This window comes from Rhea americana, unplaced genomic scaffold, assembly GCF_003343005.1.
Source record: "Rhea americana isolate MKP2758 unplaced genomic scaffold, rheAme1 scaffold_12, whole genome shotgun sequence".
Classification (NCBI taxonomy): domain Eukaryota; kingdom Metazoa; phylum Chordata; class Aves; order Rheiformes; family Rheidae; genus Rhea; species Rhea americana.
The window spans coordinates 3,421,884-3,435,702 of NW_028185261.1; the positions used below are offsets into that span (position 1 = coordinate 3,421,884).

Below are 13,819 nucleotides of genomic sequence, written 5' to 3' on the forward strand. Positions count from 1 at the left end.
TGGGCTAAAGCAGTCACAGAAGGAGCAATGAAACACAGTCAAAGACGCATGATTTCATGAAAACGTAAGCCTGAACTAAACTTTCTGCTGTCACTACTGCCATAACACGAAGGCATTTTTGCTTTCATTGCAGATCACACATACTTTTACTCAGCATTTGCAGTTGTCAGGAAAAAAAAAAAAAAGCCTGTTTTAGGCGTCAGTTCCTCTGTCTGTCGAGGAGCAATTGCGCCTCACCCGCTCCCCATAACCACAGCCGGTTATCCAGCACCCTACCGTCATGCGCTTGTGAAGGCACCATTTTCCAAAAGGGATTTTCCTCTTTATTTATTGGAAAATATTTTATTTCCAATTAAGTAACTGTGATAAGTAAAGAAACACTTCGGGTGCTCAGCTACCACCCAGTAGGCCTATTCAGCAGCACCTGACTGACAGGTCTGGTCAGTCATTAGAAAGACAAACACTTTTAATACGATTTCATCTAACTGCAGGTTAATGGGCATTCCTTTCAAAGTGAAATTACATTTGTATCGCAAGGTCATCTCCTGTTGTTAACCACTGGTCCTACAGAGCCATTTTTTACACATTTATAATACCTATCTAACATATATTATTTAATAGTTCAGATAGGGATTGTTAGGAGCCAGATATTATTTTCCAGAGGGTTTTCAGAACATGAGACAGGACAAGAAATAAGGCACAGCATATACAATCAGTATGATGACGTGTCATGAAATGATGTTTTTGGTAGGAATTAGGACTTTTGGTTATGTGGCTTAATTGCAATATTTTAATGAGAAAATTTCAGTGAATTTCACATTCACTATCAGTCATACTTAATGATTTTTCGTAAGCTTCATTTTACAGCCCACCTTCACCTCTGCTGGTCATTTAATGCTGCAGTGTCATTTAGAAGTAAAGATTCACAGGGCTTCCTGCATGGACCGATAGATGCACAAGTCCAATAATGTCATTATTTACAAGCCTCAAAATGTTAGACTTCAGTTTGTCAGCGTTAACTAACCCAAATACAAGCTCTAAGTATTTCTACTAGACAATAAAAGACGCAACTAGAGTAGATAGTGAAAGACAACTCTATTGTCCAGACTCAGCTAGACGATAAAATAAGTCAGCACGCCTCGACCTACAGCTAAAGAAGCTCTTGTCCGTGAGATATAAACGTGCACGACGGAGAAGAAAGGTGGCTTTCCTGAAGTTGTATGCTTCAGAAATAAGTYTGGGGTAATAAAAATACTTAGTAGAAACATAGCAACCACGCTCTTCGATTAGAAAGCCTATCTAGTCACACAGAATTGCAGTAAACCGCGGATGGTCATGGTGTCTTAAAATTAAGCATAGTCAGCAATATTTTGGCATATTTATCCGCAATTCCTGCTAAGCTAAGACAGTTTCAGAGGAGAGGCCCTTACAGTGGCTCTCAGGTGTCACTCTCGCAGGGCTGGTTAAGCTTTCTCCGTAGGAAGACAACGCCGGGGGCCCCGGCTCGCTCTGCCATCCGCCCCGGCGCCCAGCCTGCCCGGACACGGCATCGCGTCCCTTCCCCCCTTTTGCTTTCCCGCTATGCTCTTAACGCCAAAAGGAGGAGCCCTGTTTTTCTCAGAGGGCTCGTATTTCACTGCAGGTAATTTAATCCAATTAATGCTGATGAAGAAACCTTAATGCCAAACCCCATTCAGCAGCCATGCMCTAATACACTTTGAACTGGTAATGCTTTTTAGATGAAGTCACTGCCTCAAAGCACATTTCTAGATTACTTATAAATTGCGAGTTCAAGTGGGACAACTTTCTGGCATTTTTGCAGTCACATAAGAAAATCTATGCCATTCAATCACCTTTTTTTTTTTTTTTTTCCACATCTACTCTTCTGACCAAGGCACCAGATTAGAAGGCTAAGCCATGTCACAAGATACGAAATAACCAAATGTTCCTGAATTAAATCTCCCTTGAAATAAAAAATTCTGTGATGTATTAAAATAATTAAGTCAGTTCCCCATCTTACTTAACACTTCTTCCTTCACCCTGCTTCATCGCCCAAGGAACAATTTTGACATTTACCAAACTCTGCTGTGGAGTCTGGTTGGTAATTTGAATTCCCTGAAGTTGAAGGGTTATTTAGTCTCATCATTTGGACCTGAGCCTCTCTCGATCAAAAATACATTTCCATCTTTTCAAAAAYCAGTGCAAGCCCAAGCTGAGGCACATACAAAACAGCCTGATTTTCATATTTACTTTATACCAATCCTAAATGAAACTTTTACTCTGTTTTTACTTAATTGCCTGGTCTTCATCTTTGCCTTGGACACGTCTTTGTGCTGGTTCCCCTGCCATTGCTSCAACCCTTGTGCCCCTCTCCGGCTCTCTCCTTGCCGGCTGGGGGGCACAGAGAGTGGAAACTCYCCCCCGCCCTTACGGGGCTGCTTTTCTTCCATAACGTCCTCCTCAAACACAGAAGAAACAGGGACCTTTACAACGTGTCTCAAAGAAGGAGTTAGGTCCTTCTATCCGCGCTGAGATCGTGGAGTTTGCCTTTGAAAGCGGCTTGCGGAGGCCCAAGCCACCTCTCCGCAGCAGGCGCAGCCCCGGCTGCTCCCGGCGGTGGGCTGAAGCGCAGGGGGTCTCGGCTCGCGCTGGCGGCAGCCCGGGCGCCGTCGCCCCTTCGCCTGTGTCCCGCGGCAGCTGCTCTCTGAGCGTGGTCCGCAAGCCACCGGTGGTCCCACACGCATTGGAGAGATGACAGCAAAAAACCAAGCAGACCCAGGCCAAGCATGCAGCRAGCACACAGGTAAAATGGGAGGGGGGAGGGAAGAAGGGGAGGAAGAAATAAAAGTAGGTGGACGTGGAAAATTTTGCTTTATATATGTGCAGGAAGTTAAGCTGTTCTTCATCTAGAAAGACCAAAAACCACTGCTCTGTGGAGCTACCTCTGAACCATACATGTGTCTCTTAACTTCCATTTACTGAGTTTTCATGGCAAAGTAAGACTAGCCACTTTAAGCTTTATAACCAAGATGCAAAAGCATGTCCTTACCCCTGTGAATCAATAAGACAGTATGAACACAGCCAGGTTATTTACGTCGCTTAGCATTTCACACGGCCTGATCCYGTATTCCAGATGTCAGCGAGACTTTCTCTTACAGTTTTCAAAGGAGAAGGATCGGGTTTTGTAAATGATTTTAATTTCCAGTTATAATGAAAAAATATTTTCAAATACCTACTGTTCACTTACAACRAATCTATGTAAAATACTATAAATTAATGTTGCACTGGGTTTTAAAATTAGATGTATGAGATAAACAGATCAACACATAAAATTTGCACAAAGTTATTTTCAAACTCCTGTTTAGTTTATCCAAGGAAATGCAAAGTATCACTCAGTCCTTTAGAGTTAGTTGATTCTTCGAAGACCAGCACACATTTTATGGCTTAGAAGTTTAGCATAAAAAGAATGTGGCAGCTAAAACTATGTTGAGGTTTTAATGAGCTATAAATCAGCAAATTGTGTGCCTCATTATTTTATATGGAAGCTCAGGCTGAGGAGCAGAAAAAGCTCTCATGTGTCTCATATGGCCATGAGACCAAGATATTACTCAGTCATGTGATTTTCTGTAGCATGCTTCTCTTTCAAAAGTGCTGATAGTGATTTTACAAATGATCTGAAGTATTGGCAAATCTGACATGCTTATATAGGTCACAGCTGGAGTAAATTAAATCATCAGCATATCCAGCAGGTCACCATAACCTCATAAATGGTTGCAAATGATCATTCAGACACCAAGCAATAATGATTGACTARTTTTCTAAATTCTGAATGCTCATACAGATATCAAGCAACAAGGACTGACTAATATTCTAAATGCTTAATGGTTGTCTTCTCTTAGCTAAGTCTTCTTTTAGCTCCAAATATACAATACTCAGTCCTCATAGTAGGCCTTTTAAATGACAAATGTTAAGCCTTATGCTACTTTCTCCACGGTCAAAAGACCCAGTGTTATGACTATCATAATGAAGACTGTATGAGAGCAGCAAAATTCATGCTACAGAGTTCTGGCTGCTTTCCATTTTATTCTCTCACGYGGCACTTTGTATTCTGTTTTTCCTTCCTTACATTCAAAAGTTGCTTAAATCAGCACTGGCTCCATATGAGCAGCATGAAGGATCYGCCTCAACACAAAAATGCTTTTGTTAATCCTCTGCAGATTGCACAGAGAGGGACAGGAGATAGAGGTCAGTTCAGCTGGTAACTGAAGAGAATGTACCTCTCACTTAACAGTGTTCAGAAGAGTAAACAGCAAGCCTTTCATTGCTCTAGGCAACTCCTGCTCATATGCAAACATCTCATTTTGCTGATTCCTTCATTCCCTTACTAGCCCTTAGATTGCCAAAGTCAGCCAATCTTAAAACTTCTAATAAAAAGCAGAAGTCCTCGCAGTCAGCTAAGTGGAAGTTTCAGCTTGTAACAGTCTCAGCTCAACTTTAATTTGTCCTTTGGAAAGCCAGAAAACATTTCTCAGCTGATTTTGTGGAGGATGGCTCTTGGTCAAATACCTCAACAGCGGCTTCAAGTGAAAAGCATGCAAAGATGACTTGAACATTGGTAATGAAGGCTGACAGTACTGCAAGGCTCTTTTTTTCACATCTCTCCAGTGAGCTGGGAAGGCTTGACTCTGCAATATGAGGGAATTAAAGTGTTCAGCTCACACTTTTCATCTCAATTTTTTGTGATTCAGAGATGGGCTTAGAAGTGAMGTGTGCTTAAATGAAGCCAATGCAGGCAGATTTTTCAAAGGTGCCATGCTCTGTAAGGTCCTGGTAAGCCTATTAGTCAGAATCACTCCTCAGAAGCTAGATATCTAGGAGCCAAGTTTTACTGGATGGTGAGTCTATCTTCTGGAATAGCAAAAAGCTCACTTTTAACAACAGTGCCTTTCGCAGACAGTTGACTGTCCATCTAACCATAGATTAAAAAGACAGTGTGGGCAGAATTGTTGCTTTTAGTCAAAGGATTAAAGTAATTCCATCAAATAAAGGACCACATATTCCAACCTGGGTCAGCCAGTCCACAATAACAGGGGCCAACAACTGGGCTACTGTACCGAAATGTGTATTAGAACCCACTGTCCTTTCCAGAAGCATTTTMTGAGTGCGGCTTCTTTGAATTAAAACACCATACATTTTCTCAAGCAATTTCTGTCCTTCTGATAAGTCACCACACGCTACTGTAGGCTGTTCTGAGTTTGAGACTGTCTGTAGTTTGACCACTGTTAGACAAGCTGTTGAGGAAAAAAGCGGGAAGAAAGGTTTATAAGATCACATCGGTCAATGCTTGGAAAGGCTGGTGCTCAAGACAGTATGAAACTATGCTCAGTATTTCAATAGCAGCATGCAAGTCCATTTAGAGCTAGGGACAGGACATAGCTAAGTTACATAGTTTGCTATGTACAAAATTAATCAATCTTTTTATAGTCCTACCTGCTATAATCAAAGAAGGGAGCAAGATAATTAAATAAATCTTAACTTTCATGAGAAGTCTGAACTTTTGCATTCCTAATTATGTGCCATAGTTCAAAATAAATTATGGCACAAATACAGAAATTAGGTTAAAATTAGGTTAAAGGATGTGTTTTATGCCAGAGATTGAGTCACGTAAAAGTAACAGTCCTTGCCTACAATGAGCATTTGCAAAAATGATCCTCTCTGTCTGTCTAGGAACAAGTGCTTTTTATTCACAGATATTATCCCTTTTGCTGATGATAAAAAGGTGGTCCCCTGTATGTTAGTGTTAAATGGTGATACATGTGAAAAATGAAACCGAGTCTCATACCAAATTAATTTCCTCTGATATGTCCTGGGAAAAGTGGCATGAAAGAACATGCTCTGTTTTCATTTTCCTTCACCAGTCCTTAACAGGAAATCTCTGCTGTGCTGTCCTGGCCAGTTCTCTTACTACAGCTATTCATGTCTTTATCTTTTCTAATGAAGACTAGAAATTTTCCTTCCTAGAAGCTGCTCTTGAGGCTGCACAAACCTGGCTTCAGAGCAGAAYGGGTAAGCTTTCTAAAGGAATTTACTTAAGTAATTAATTCTCAGGAAAAATGCAGTATTAGAGAACCTGAACTCTGGGAGTCTCAGCTGTCTGGATGCTGGGCTGAAACCTACAGGCAGTTGGTAATTACGGTTGTTATGATATTAAAAACTACACTGTGACATTATCAGCTCAGGATTTGTAGCATAGATTTTTTTTGTGCCATATGTTTTAACTTCAGATTAAATTGGATTCTAGTAATGAAAATTAAGTCAAAAAATGTCCCATGTTTGTCTATACTCCCTTATTTTTTCCAAATAAAGGCCATGTTTCCATTTGAATGACAATTTATGTTAGGGTTTCAAAAACAGAGTGGCCATCAGAGATCGATTTATGATGGGGATGAATAAAACAATATACTTTTCTGAAAAATCTGCAGCTAAAGATACCATGTGGAACTGGCAGYGTCTCAGATGTTGGGATAAGTCATACCCTTATCTGACTGTGGCTCTACTTCTCTGTAATTTGGCTGACATGGGGATTTTTCTGAGGTTATAAAACCTAAACAGATGACAAAAAAATTATGGCCACATCCTGAGGGAAGAGACTCTTTGACAGAGATGAGGAGACACTAATGCATGGAGGCAGAAGACTGACTAAATGATGGGGTGGATGAAGTTCTGCCTGTAGCAACTGAACAGCTTTTACTGTTTCACAGCTTCTACTGTTTCACCCCAAGACCTGGCATGGTACCCGAAGGACTCGATCTGGTTCTTGACCTGGATCCCTTTTTTCTCCTTCTTTTGCTATTGCTTTTGTGGGCATTATTCCTTTCCACAGTCTGGGTAGATGCATCACAAGATTTGTTAATGGCAGGTCTAAATCTTTTGCTGAATACTCTATAGAGCAGTTAAAAAGCATTCCAGTGAGTTGCGCTTTTTAAAACCAAGATAGGAGCAAAATCTTCACTAGTCGGCCAAAAATCCAACATTGTGTTTCTCTTCCATACTTCCGTGYGCCGTGTGGCTTTCACTTTTAATTAATGCAGTCTGCTTGGTTTCTGTCAGAAGTCTATAAGCTTCTCTGTTAATTTGCAGATGAATTCCCTACTGAGCTATGTTTATAATCATCATTGTGATCCTTGTTGTGGTGACGAAGGAGATACAGCATCRGCGTTATTTGACATCAGTAATTTCATAAATGTTGGAAGGAGCTCTTCTTTTCTTTTAAGTATTTTATAAACACCTTCAAAATTACAAAAACATTGTGATGATTAAAGAAGCAATTGAAAGATCAGTGTTTACACTAAATTATCCCCATCGCAGTTGCTTTATGGGCAGTATATGCATAGCAGGCAATTACCATTTTCTTTACATCACRGGTACTGTAGCTGTAGTTCTTATATCCGAGCAGGACTTTGTCAGGAAGAATGAGCTTTGCAGTTTTCACCACTTCATTGGGTGAGAGCTGCAGAGATCATCCGAAACAGCTGGGATCCCTTTCAGAAGACTGAAGCTGAACATGRCTTCAATATTTCCCCTCTTTCCTCTGTAGCTGCATTTTATGATAATCAAAGCAAATCTAATGAACTAGTTATGAATCAAGTCTGCTTGCCTACCTAGGAGCACTGGTGTATCCCTACAGGATCAGAGCCAATCCCCCTGCAGGTTTTATTAGCGTCCCTTGGTGCTAGAGAGAGGGTTTTTCTCCTGCTAGGAGGTGACTTGGGGCTTGCAGCCTTCACTGGTCCTCGTTCTGGATTCTGAGACATCCCTCCTCTAAAACACGGTGTCACCAGGCAAACTGAGATGTGGACGGTGCTGTTACAGAAGGARGGAACTTGCTGCCACAGAATCAAATGTCATCCTTTGTTTTGAAAGGAATAAAGATTTTATCATCCTGTCACTGCCATGTGGTGAAATGCTTAGGGGTAAATAAAATAGTTAATAGATCATAGACTCCAGGAGGCTGGAAGAGGCCATTGCCGACTGCCTAGTCCAAACCCCTTCTCAAAGCAGGGTCAGCTCCAGCAGGTTGCCCAGGACTGTGTCCTGCTGGGGTTGGAAGACCTCCAGGAAGGAGACGCCACAGCCTCTCAGGGCAACCTGTTCCAGTGTCTGACTGTCCACAGAGTAAGCAAGAAATTCTTAAGCTGAACTTCCTATATTTCAGTTTGTGCCCTCTGGCTCCTCATTTTCCAGCACAGAGAAGCATAACCAAAGCAACTTTGCCTATTGTTAGTGGGGTTTTTTTAAGATATAACTAAATTTAAACATTACATTGCATCTCTAGTCTGGAAAGTAACTGGAAGTCTAAGTTACATGTCTAAAGATGTGACAGGGTGGATGATGGATAGATTTCCCTAATTATCAGTACTGTTCTCAGTGTTCACCATAGGCTTCTCCAAAGACGTCGTCCTTTTTACTTCTAAACACATGGGACCCACTTCCCGTAGGCTACAGCTGAAAAAAGCACACTAAATGGCTCGTGCTCCAAAACTCATCGCTATGCAGGCAGATGCATTTAGCCCTTAAAAAGTGGCTTGTGAGCAGGTAACTCATGGCTGTAGCTAGCAGGATGGGAACCAAGGAGGTACCTGTATTAACCCCTAAAAGGTGACAGCGAGAACGTGCCAAGCTGGCAAGAAGGAAGGAAGGCTCCCAGCCCCGGCATCCCGAGAAATGACACGAGCCCTTCCTGCACACCGCTGAATCAGAATCAGACAGCTGGTGGAAACCATTCTGTCTGAAACTGCTCAAACAGCACTGTTCAACACGGTGGCTTTAACTGCAGTAGAGAATAGAAACACTACTGAAAGAAACAATTTTCAAGAACAGAATAAGAGGATAAAAATACATTTGAATCAAGGGAAATAAAGCAAAACATAGGCATTTGGAACAATAATCTTGTTGGGCTTTTCCACCTCTAAAAGACGTGCAAAATAATTTAGTACAGTGTGTTTACGCACACCCAAGGGTGCTTCTTTTTCTAACAATATGCAAATTCAGCAAAAGCAAAATCCTAGCACAGGCTACAGAACCCATCTGGGTCAATGTTTCTGTACTGATCTTTTGGGAGAGGAGGGGGTAGAACATGCCAAGAGTAAAGGTTTATTCTGACTTCTTCAATAATATTTTCATTTTGGAACCTTTTTTTTTTTCCAGTTTGAGTCATTAAACTTACTGACAACTGGAAACCTACCAAATTCTTATATTTAAGTTTTTTTTGGATCGCTGGCAAATTAAAAAAATATTAAAAAATCAGTTACTCAACACAAAATACACTTACCACAAACTATTTGCATTATAGTAGATACAACTGGTCTCACTTTGCAGTTGCCATGGGCAGCAAAACATTAGGGGCAAAATCTTTAGCAGCTCTTTATTGTGTGAGTGACTTGAGCTTATGAGAGACCTACATCTTCTGGTTTGCCTAAGGCATCAAAATACCCTAGAGCCAACATTCAGCATGACCAGAATGTAATTACAGCCTGGAAGAAGACGATCTGGCACTCATATTAATAGTCAGAGGCTGAAAACAAGTATTGCTCTCAATGTTTTCTGGAAAAAGCAAACAGGAATCTAGGACAAAGAGTATCAGTTTACTCTAATTCATTGTTAGAAAATACACATAAAGCGTAGAAAAAGTAGACAGATCTCTCAAAGTTTACATGTGTTCACATCAGAAAGCAGCACCTATAAAAGGGGCTTTAACGCTATTCTTGCTTTTCACCTTGCCAAGAGTGAGCTTGAAGAAAAAGTCAGGCTGCAACCACTCCAGGATTTGGGGAAATCCTGAAGATGAAATTTAATAATAATCTGATAGATTTTAGTTGGTAATTATGAAATGCAGACCTAGTTCAATAGTCTTCCCCTCCTTCTCTTAGCTCTCTTCTTATGTATTTCCAAAAATATTCAGCATTCTTCTTCAGAAAAAAACATGTACATCTAAGTGTCACCAGGGGGAGCTTTAATGCCAAAAATCCCATTATTCAGCTTTACTAGTGATTGCGAGGTGACTGAAAAGAATGCTGAATTTACATAATTACTCATCTTAGAAAGCAAAAAAAAATGTTACCTGGCTTTTTGGACAGGGAAAGTAATCTTTGGGTTATATGTTACTCTGGGACACAGTCAACCTCTTGCTCTGCAGAACCCTGTTAATTCAGGCCCTCTTTCATAGTGGTGTTTTCTAGGGCTAAAGCGCTTTTATTGCCTTCAGTTCATCTCCCTCGACCGCCCTCATCTTCTTGAGTGTAATAGCTCAATCTGGACACTGTGCCAGCTGAAGATGAGTAAAAGCACATGGGCTTTGTACACCTTACTAGCTGTGCTCCAGGTTTAGCAAGGCAAACCTGGTGTTTTCTGTATCCCTGTCACTTAGGAAGGCACGACTGCATCCCACAAACCTGCACCATGTCCCCCTAGCACACGGTCATACATGCTTCTTGCTGCATGCACAACCCACAATAAAGGTGCATCTTAGGATGAGATGAAACATAGTAAATATTTTAGAGTTTTTTTCTGCTTCTGAGTGGTCACTAGATCCCACAATTCCTTTAAATGTATTCTTAAAGAAATTATTGTGTTGATTGCTCAAAGCCTGCTGATGATCTTCACTGGTTATAAAAGCCACATGGAATAACATTGGTTCATGAGTTGGATGAGAGCTAAAAAAACTGAAAAATATTTTAACTGATTCAAGAAAAATTAGCAGCTAAACTTGATTAGAGTTTTTAAACAACTTCCTTCTGGCCCATGCACCTCACAAAAAAAATAAACCCTTTTTCAGATCCATATGCTTGCAGTATTTCCTGTGTTTTTCTGGTCACATTCACACACATAATTGCATGCAAGTTTTCAGTCCTAGCACTGGTCCTAAAAGGATGTGGTTGAAACCTTCAGTCTGCTCATGTACTTGTCTCCGTGCCAAGGTTCTGGTCGATGGTTTTGGGAACTCTGTGTTCCTGCTAAACTGGGCAATGTCGCATCCCAAGGGGTGGAGGAAAGGAGAAATTAGGAAGGGGAGGAGAGCCACATGGACATCTTTAGAAAGTTTTTGCTCTTCAATAAATTCAGACTAAAAGTCATCCACTTCAAAAGGAACAACACTCAAATCAGAAAAGCAGRTAACACCCACACCGCAGGAAACCCAACACACACGGTCCCCAAGAATCAGAAGTAAGTTTCCTCTTAGCCTTATTTTGGTCTGATGCAAGAAACAAGAACCACATTGTACAGAGATAGAGAGATCACAAAGCTGACATACTGCTTGGACATTTACTCAGGTCAGAGTGAAATCAGATGGTAGAAAGCAAAATAAATGACCTTAAACTGCTATCCCTGGAAGAAGAGCCCGTGGGCAGGAGCYTCTCTCTAGGATCCTGCACGGGTGGCTCCAGGTCTACAGGGGAAACCTATCACTGAGGCTTCTCACCATGCTCTTGTGKCTAAATAGTGAAAAAACACTCTTTAACGCCTTCTACACTGCATTTTTCAAAACTCCCAGCCCTGACCTCAGCAGCAGYAAATGCAGGTGGTGGGAGTTCTGCTGAGAGGTCTGCAAGCCTGCACCTGCTTAAACACATCCATAAGGAAAAGAATAGTTGATAAAGTCCTACTGAAAAGTCAGAGGATGATTCTGCTGYACCAGCCACTGCAGGCTTGTGCTCGGCGCACGGCAATGTCATTCATGCTATATGAAGTTCAGTATCATTCCTGCAATTTTTCGTGCTGTCTTTTGACAGCTTTACCTTCAGAGATGGAGATTTTTATAAATGAAAGCCAACTAGTTACAGAGGAGCCATTGACAGACATGGAGGAAGGGTGGCAATATGCAGTTAGAAACAACACAGGGAAGGATTTTCATTTAGGGATAAACTAAATGAGATGTGAGCTCTCATGCCATGGGGAATCCTACTCAGAGAGGCTCCTCTGCATCTGTACCTCTATACTTGTCCTGTTCCTGCCCCCATATACCTAAGGTTTCCTCATCTCCGCACACTTTGCTGTGCAATATTGCACCTTCTGGCCAGCTTTGGAGAAGGTCAGACTCCGTGCAGGAGTGCTAATGGGAACAGCCAAGCCTGCAGACCCTGCGTCCCTCTAGTCCAGACCTTTATTTGGTCCTCTGGCTTGGGAACAAATTCAGGATTTTACGTGCCTGAGAAGAACAAAGGGACAATTATTTATTATAACAGGACTYGCTGGAGTCAGTATTCATCATGTGACTTGGCTGTTAACCTTCAACCCAGAACGTACCGCTGAAGCCAGGAAATAAAATTTAATGCCCTGCCAAATGACTGGCTTCACAAGGATGTTGCATCTTCKTATACAGAAATATTATCTTTTCTTCAAAAGCTATTTCAATTCAGAGTACAACACTGCCAAAATCTTTGGAATTTCACTATAAATATATCTTATGACATAAAGTAACCAGAACAACACATGTTGCCCTTCCTGGGCTTTCTACTTTGTATTTCAAAATAAGTACAAAGTCTCCCACACTCTCTTTCTATAATATTTCATGTTGTTATCACCGAAGAGGTTGACTTTTTAATGTTGTCTGTTACTGCGTAGAGGCAATTAATAATACCGCGATGTTTACACTGCTTCATATGAAGCATTACAATGCTCAGTAATATTACTTTCAAGTCATAAATGTTGCTTCACAGAGAAACACTGCAAGATTATCCTTCTATCGTAAAAGTGAAGTTATACCCTTAAAAGAGGCCAATTCAGCAAACATGGCTTGAAAAATAGAAACAACTATCAGATACGTGGATTTTACGCTGAGCTGAACGAAGTCAGTGGAAATATTCCCCCAGCCCTCAGTCTGCACCGAACCAGGCCCTTAACCACACGTGGGAAGCGAGGGGCTGCTGCTAACGCTCTGCACAACCTTTTCGCTTCCACACGCCAGGCAGCAGTGGCAGGTGACAAGTTATAACACAAACGTCCCAGCTTTGCTGTGCAGCAGATGTCAGGCTTAATCTCCGCTGAACACCTCGGTCTCTCCAAAGGTAACGTGGTATTTACTGCCGCCAAGGCCAGAGCCATTTTGAAGCAGCAGCCGCCAGCTGTGTGAAATGAAACGTATTCAAGGCTGCCAACAGCAAGAAATTAAATACAGGCGACAGCAGCGTCTGCCAGCTTTTGGGGCAGTAGCAGGATGGTGGCAGCCAACTGAACTCGAGATGGCAGCAATCTAATGTATCCTGTTCACCAACTCAGTGAGTCACTAATTAATTTAACTCAAATTATTTTTTTAATTGTATCTACCGTCATCATACTCCYGTACAAGTCTGAGAAAGGAGAGAGAGGGGTGGGGAGCGTCAGAAGAAGAGAACAAGCACTGGAAGGTAGCGTCTTGAAAAAGAGTAATTTACAAGCACATTCTGTCTCTTCTTGCAGCAGTTTATATRGGAACTTTATGAATGTAAGCTCCATAACTCGTTCCAAAACGTCAGATGCAGCATAGCCAGGAAACTTGCTCAAGTCCATACTATATTAAGTGGTGTGGTTTCATTGAGGTGGATTCTGGCTAAGACACAGTTAAGAGTGGTATACAAATGAAAAAAAGAACTTTTTTGAAACCRAAGCAGCACCATTCTTTGGCGACTTGGCTAGACAAAAGAAAAAGAAGAATKATAAGTATTGCAACGTGAATCTTCCTTTCTTAGTGCTTCAGGRAGTCCTGGCAGCAGTGGAATTTCTACCTGTGGAACCGAAGGTGCTGCGCCACGTCAAAGCAAATGAGCAAAGCAGAGCACGGCAC

General features: G+C 41.5%; 1 protein-coding gene across 1 annotated transcript in view; it reads right to left on the minus strand.

The window, feature by feature from the left end:
• The window catches only part of PPP1R1C (protein phosphatase 1 regulatory inhibitor subunit 1C), a 45,403-nt gene that overhangs the window by 1,044 nt on the left and 30,540 nt on the right, over positions 1–13,819 (minus strand). The window lies entirely within an intron of this gene.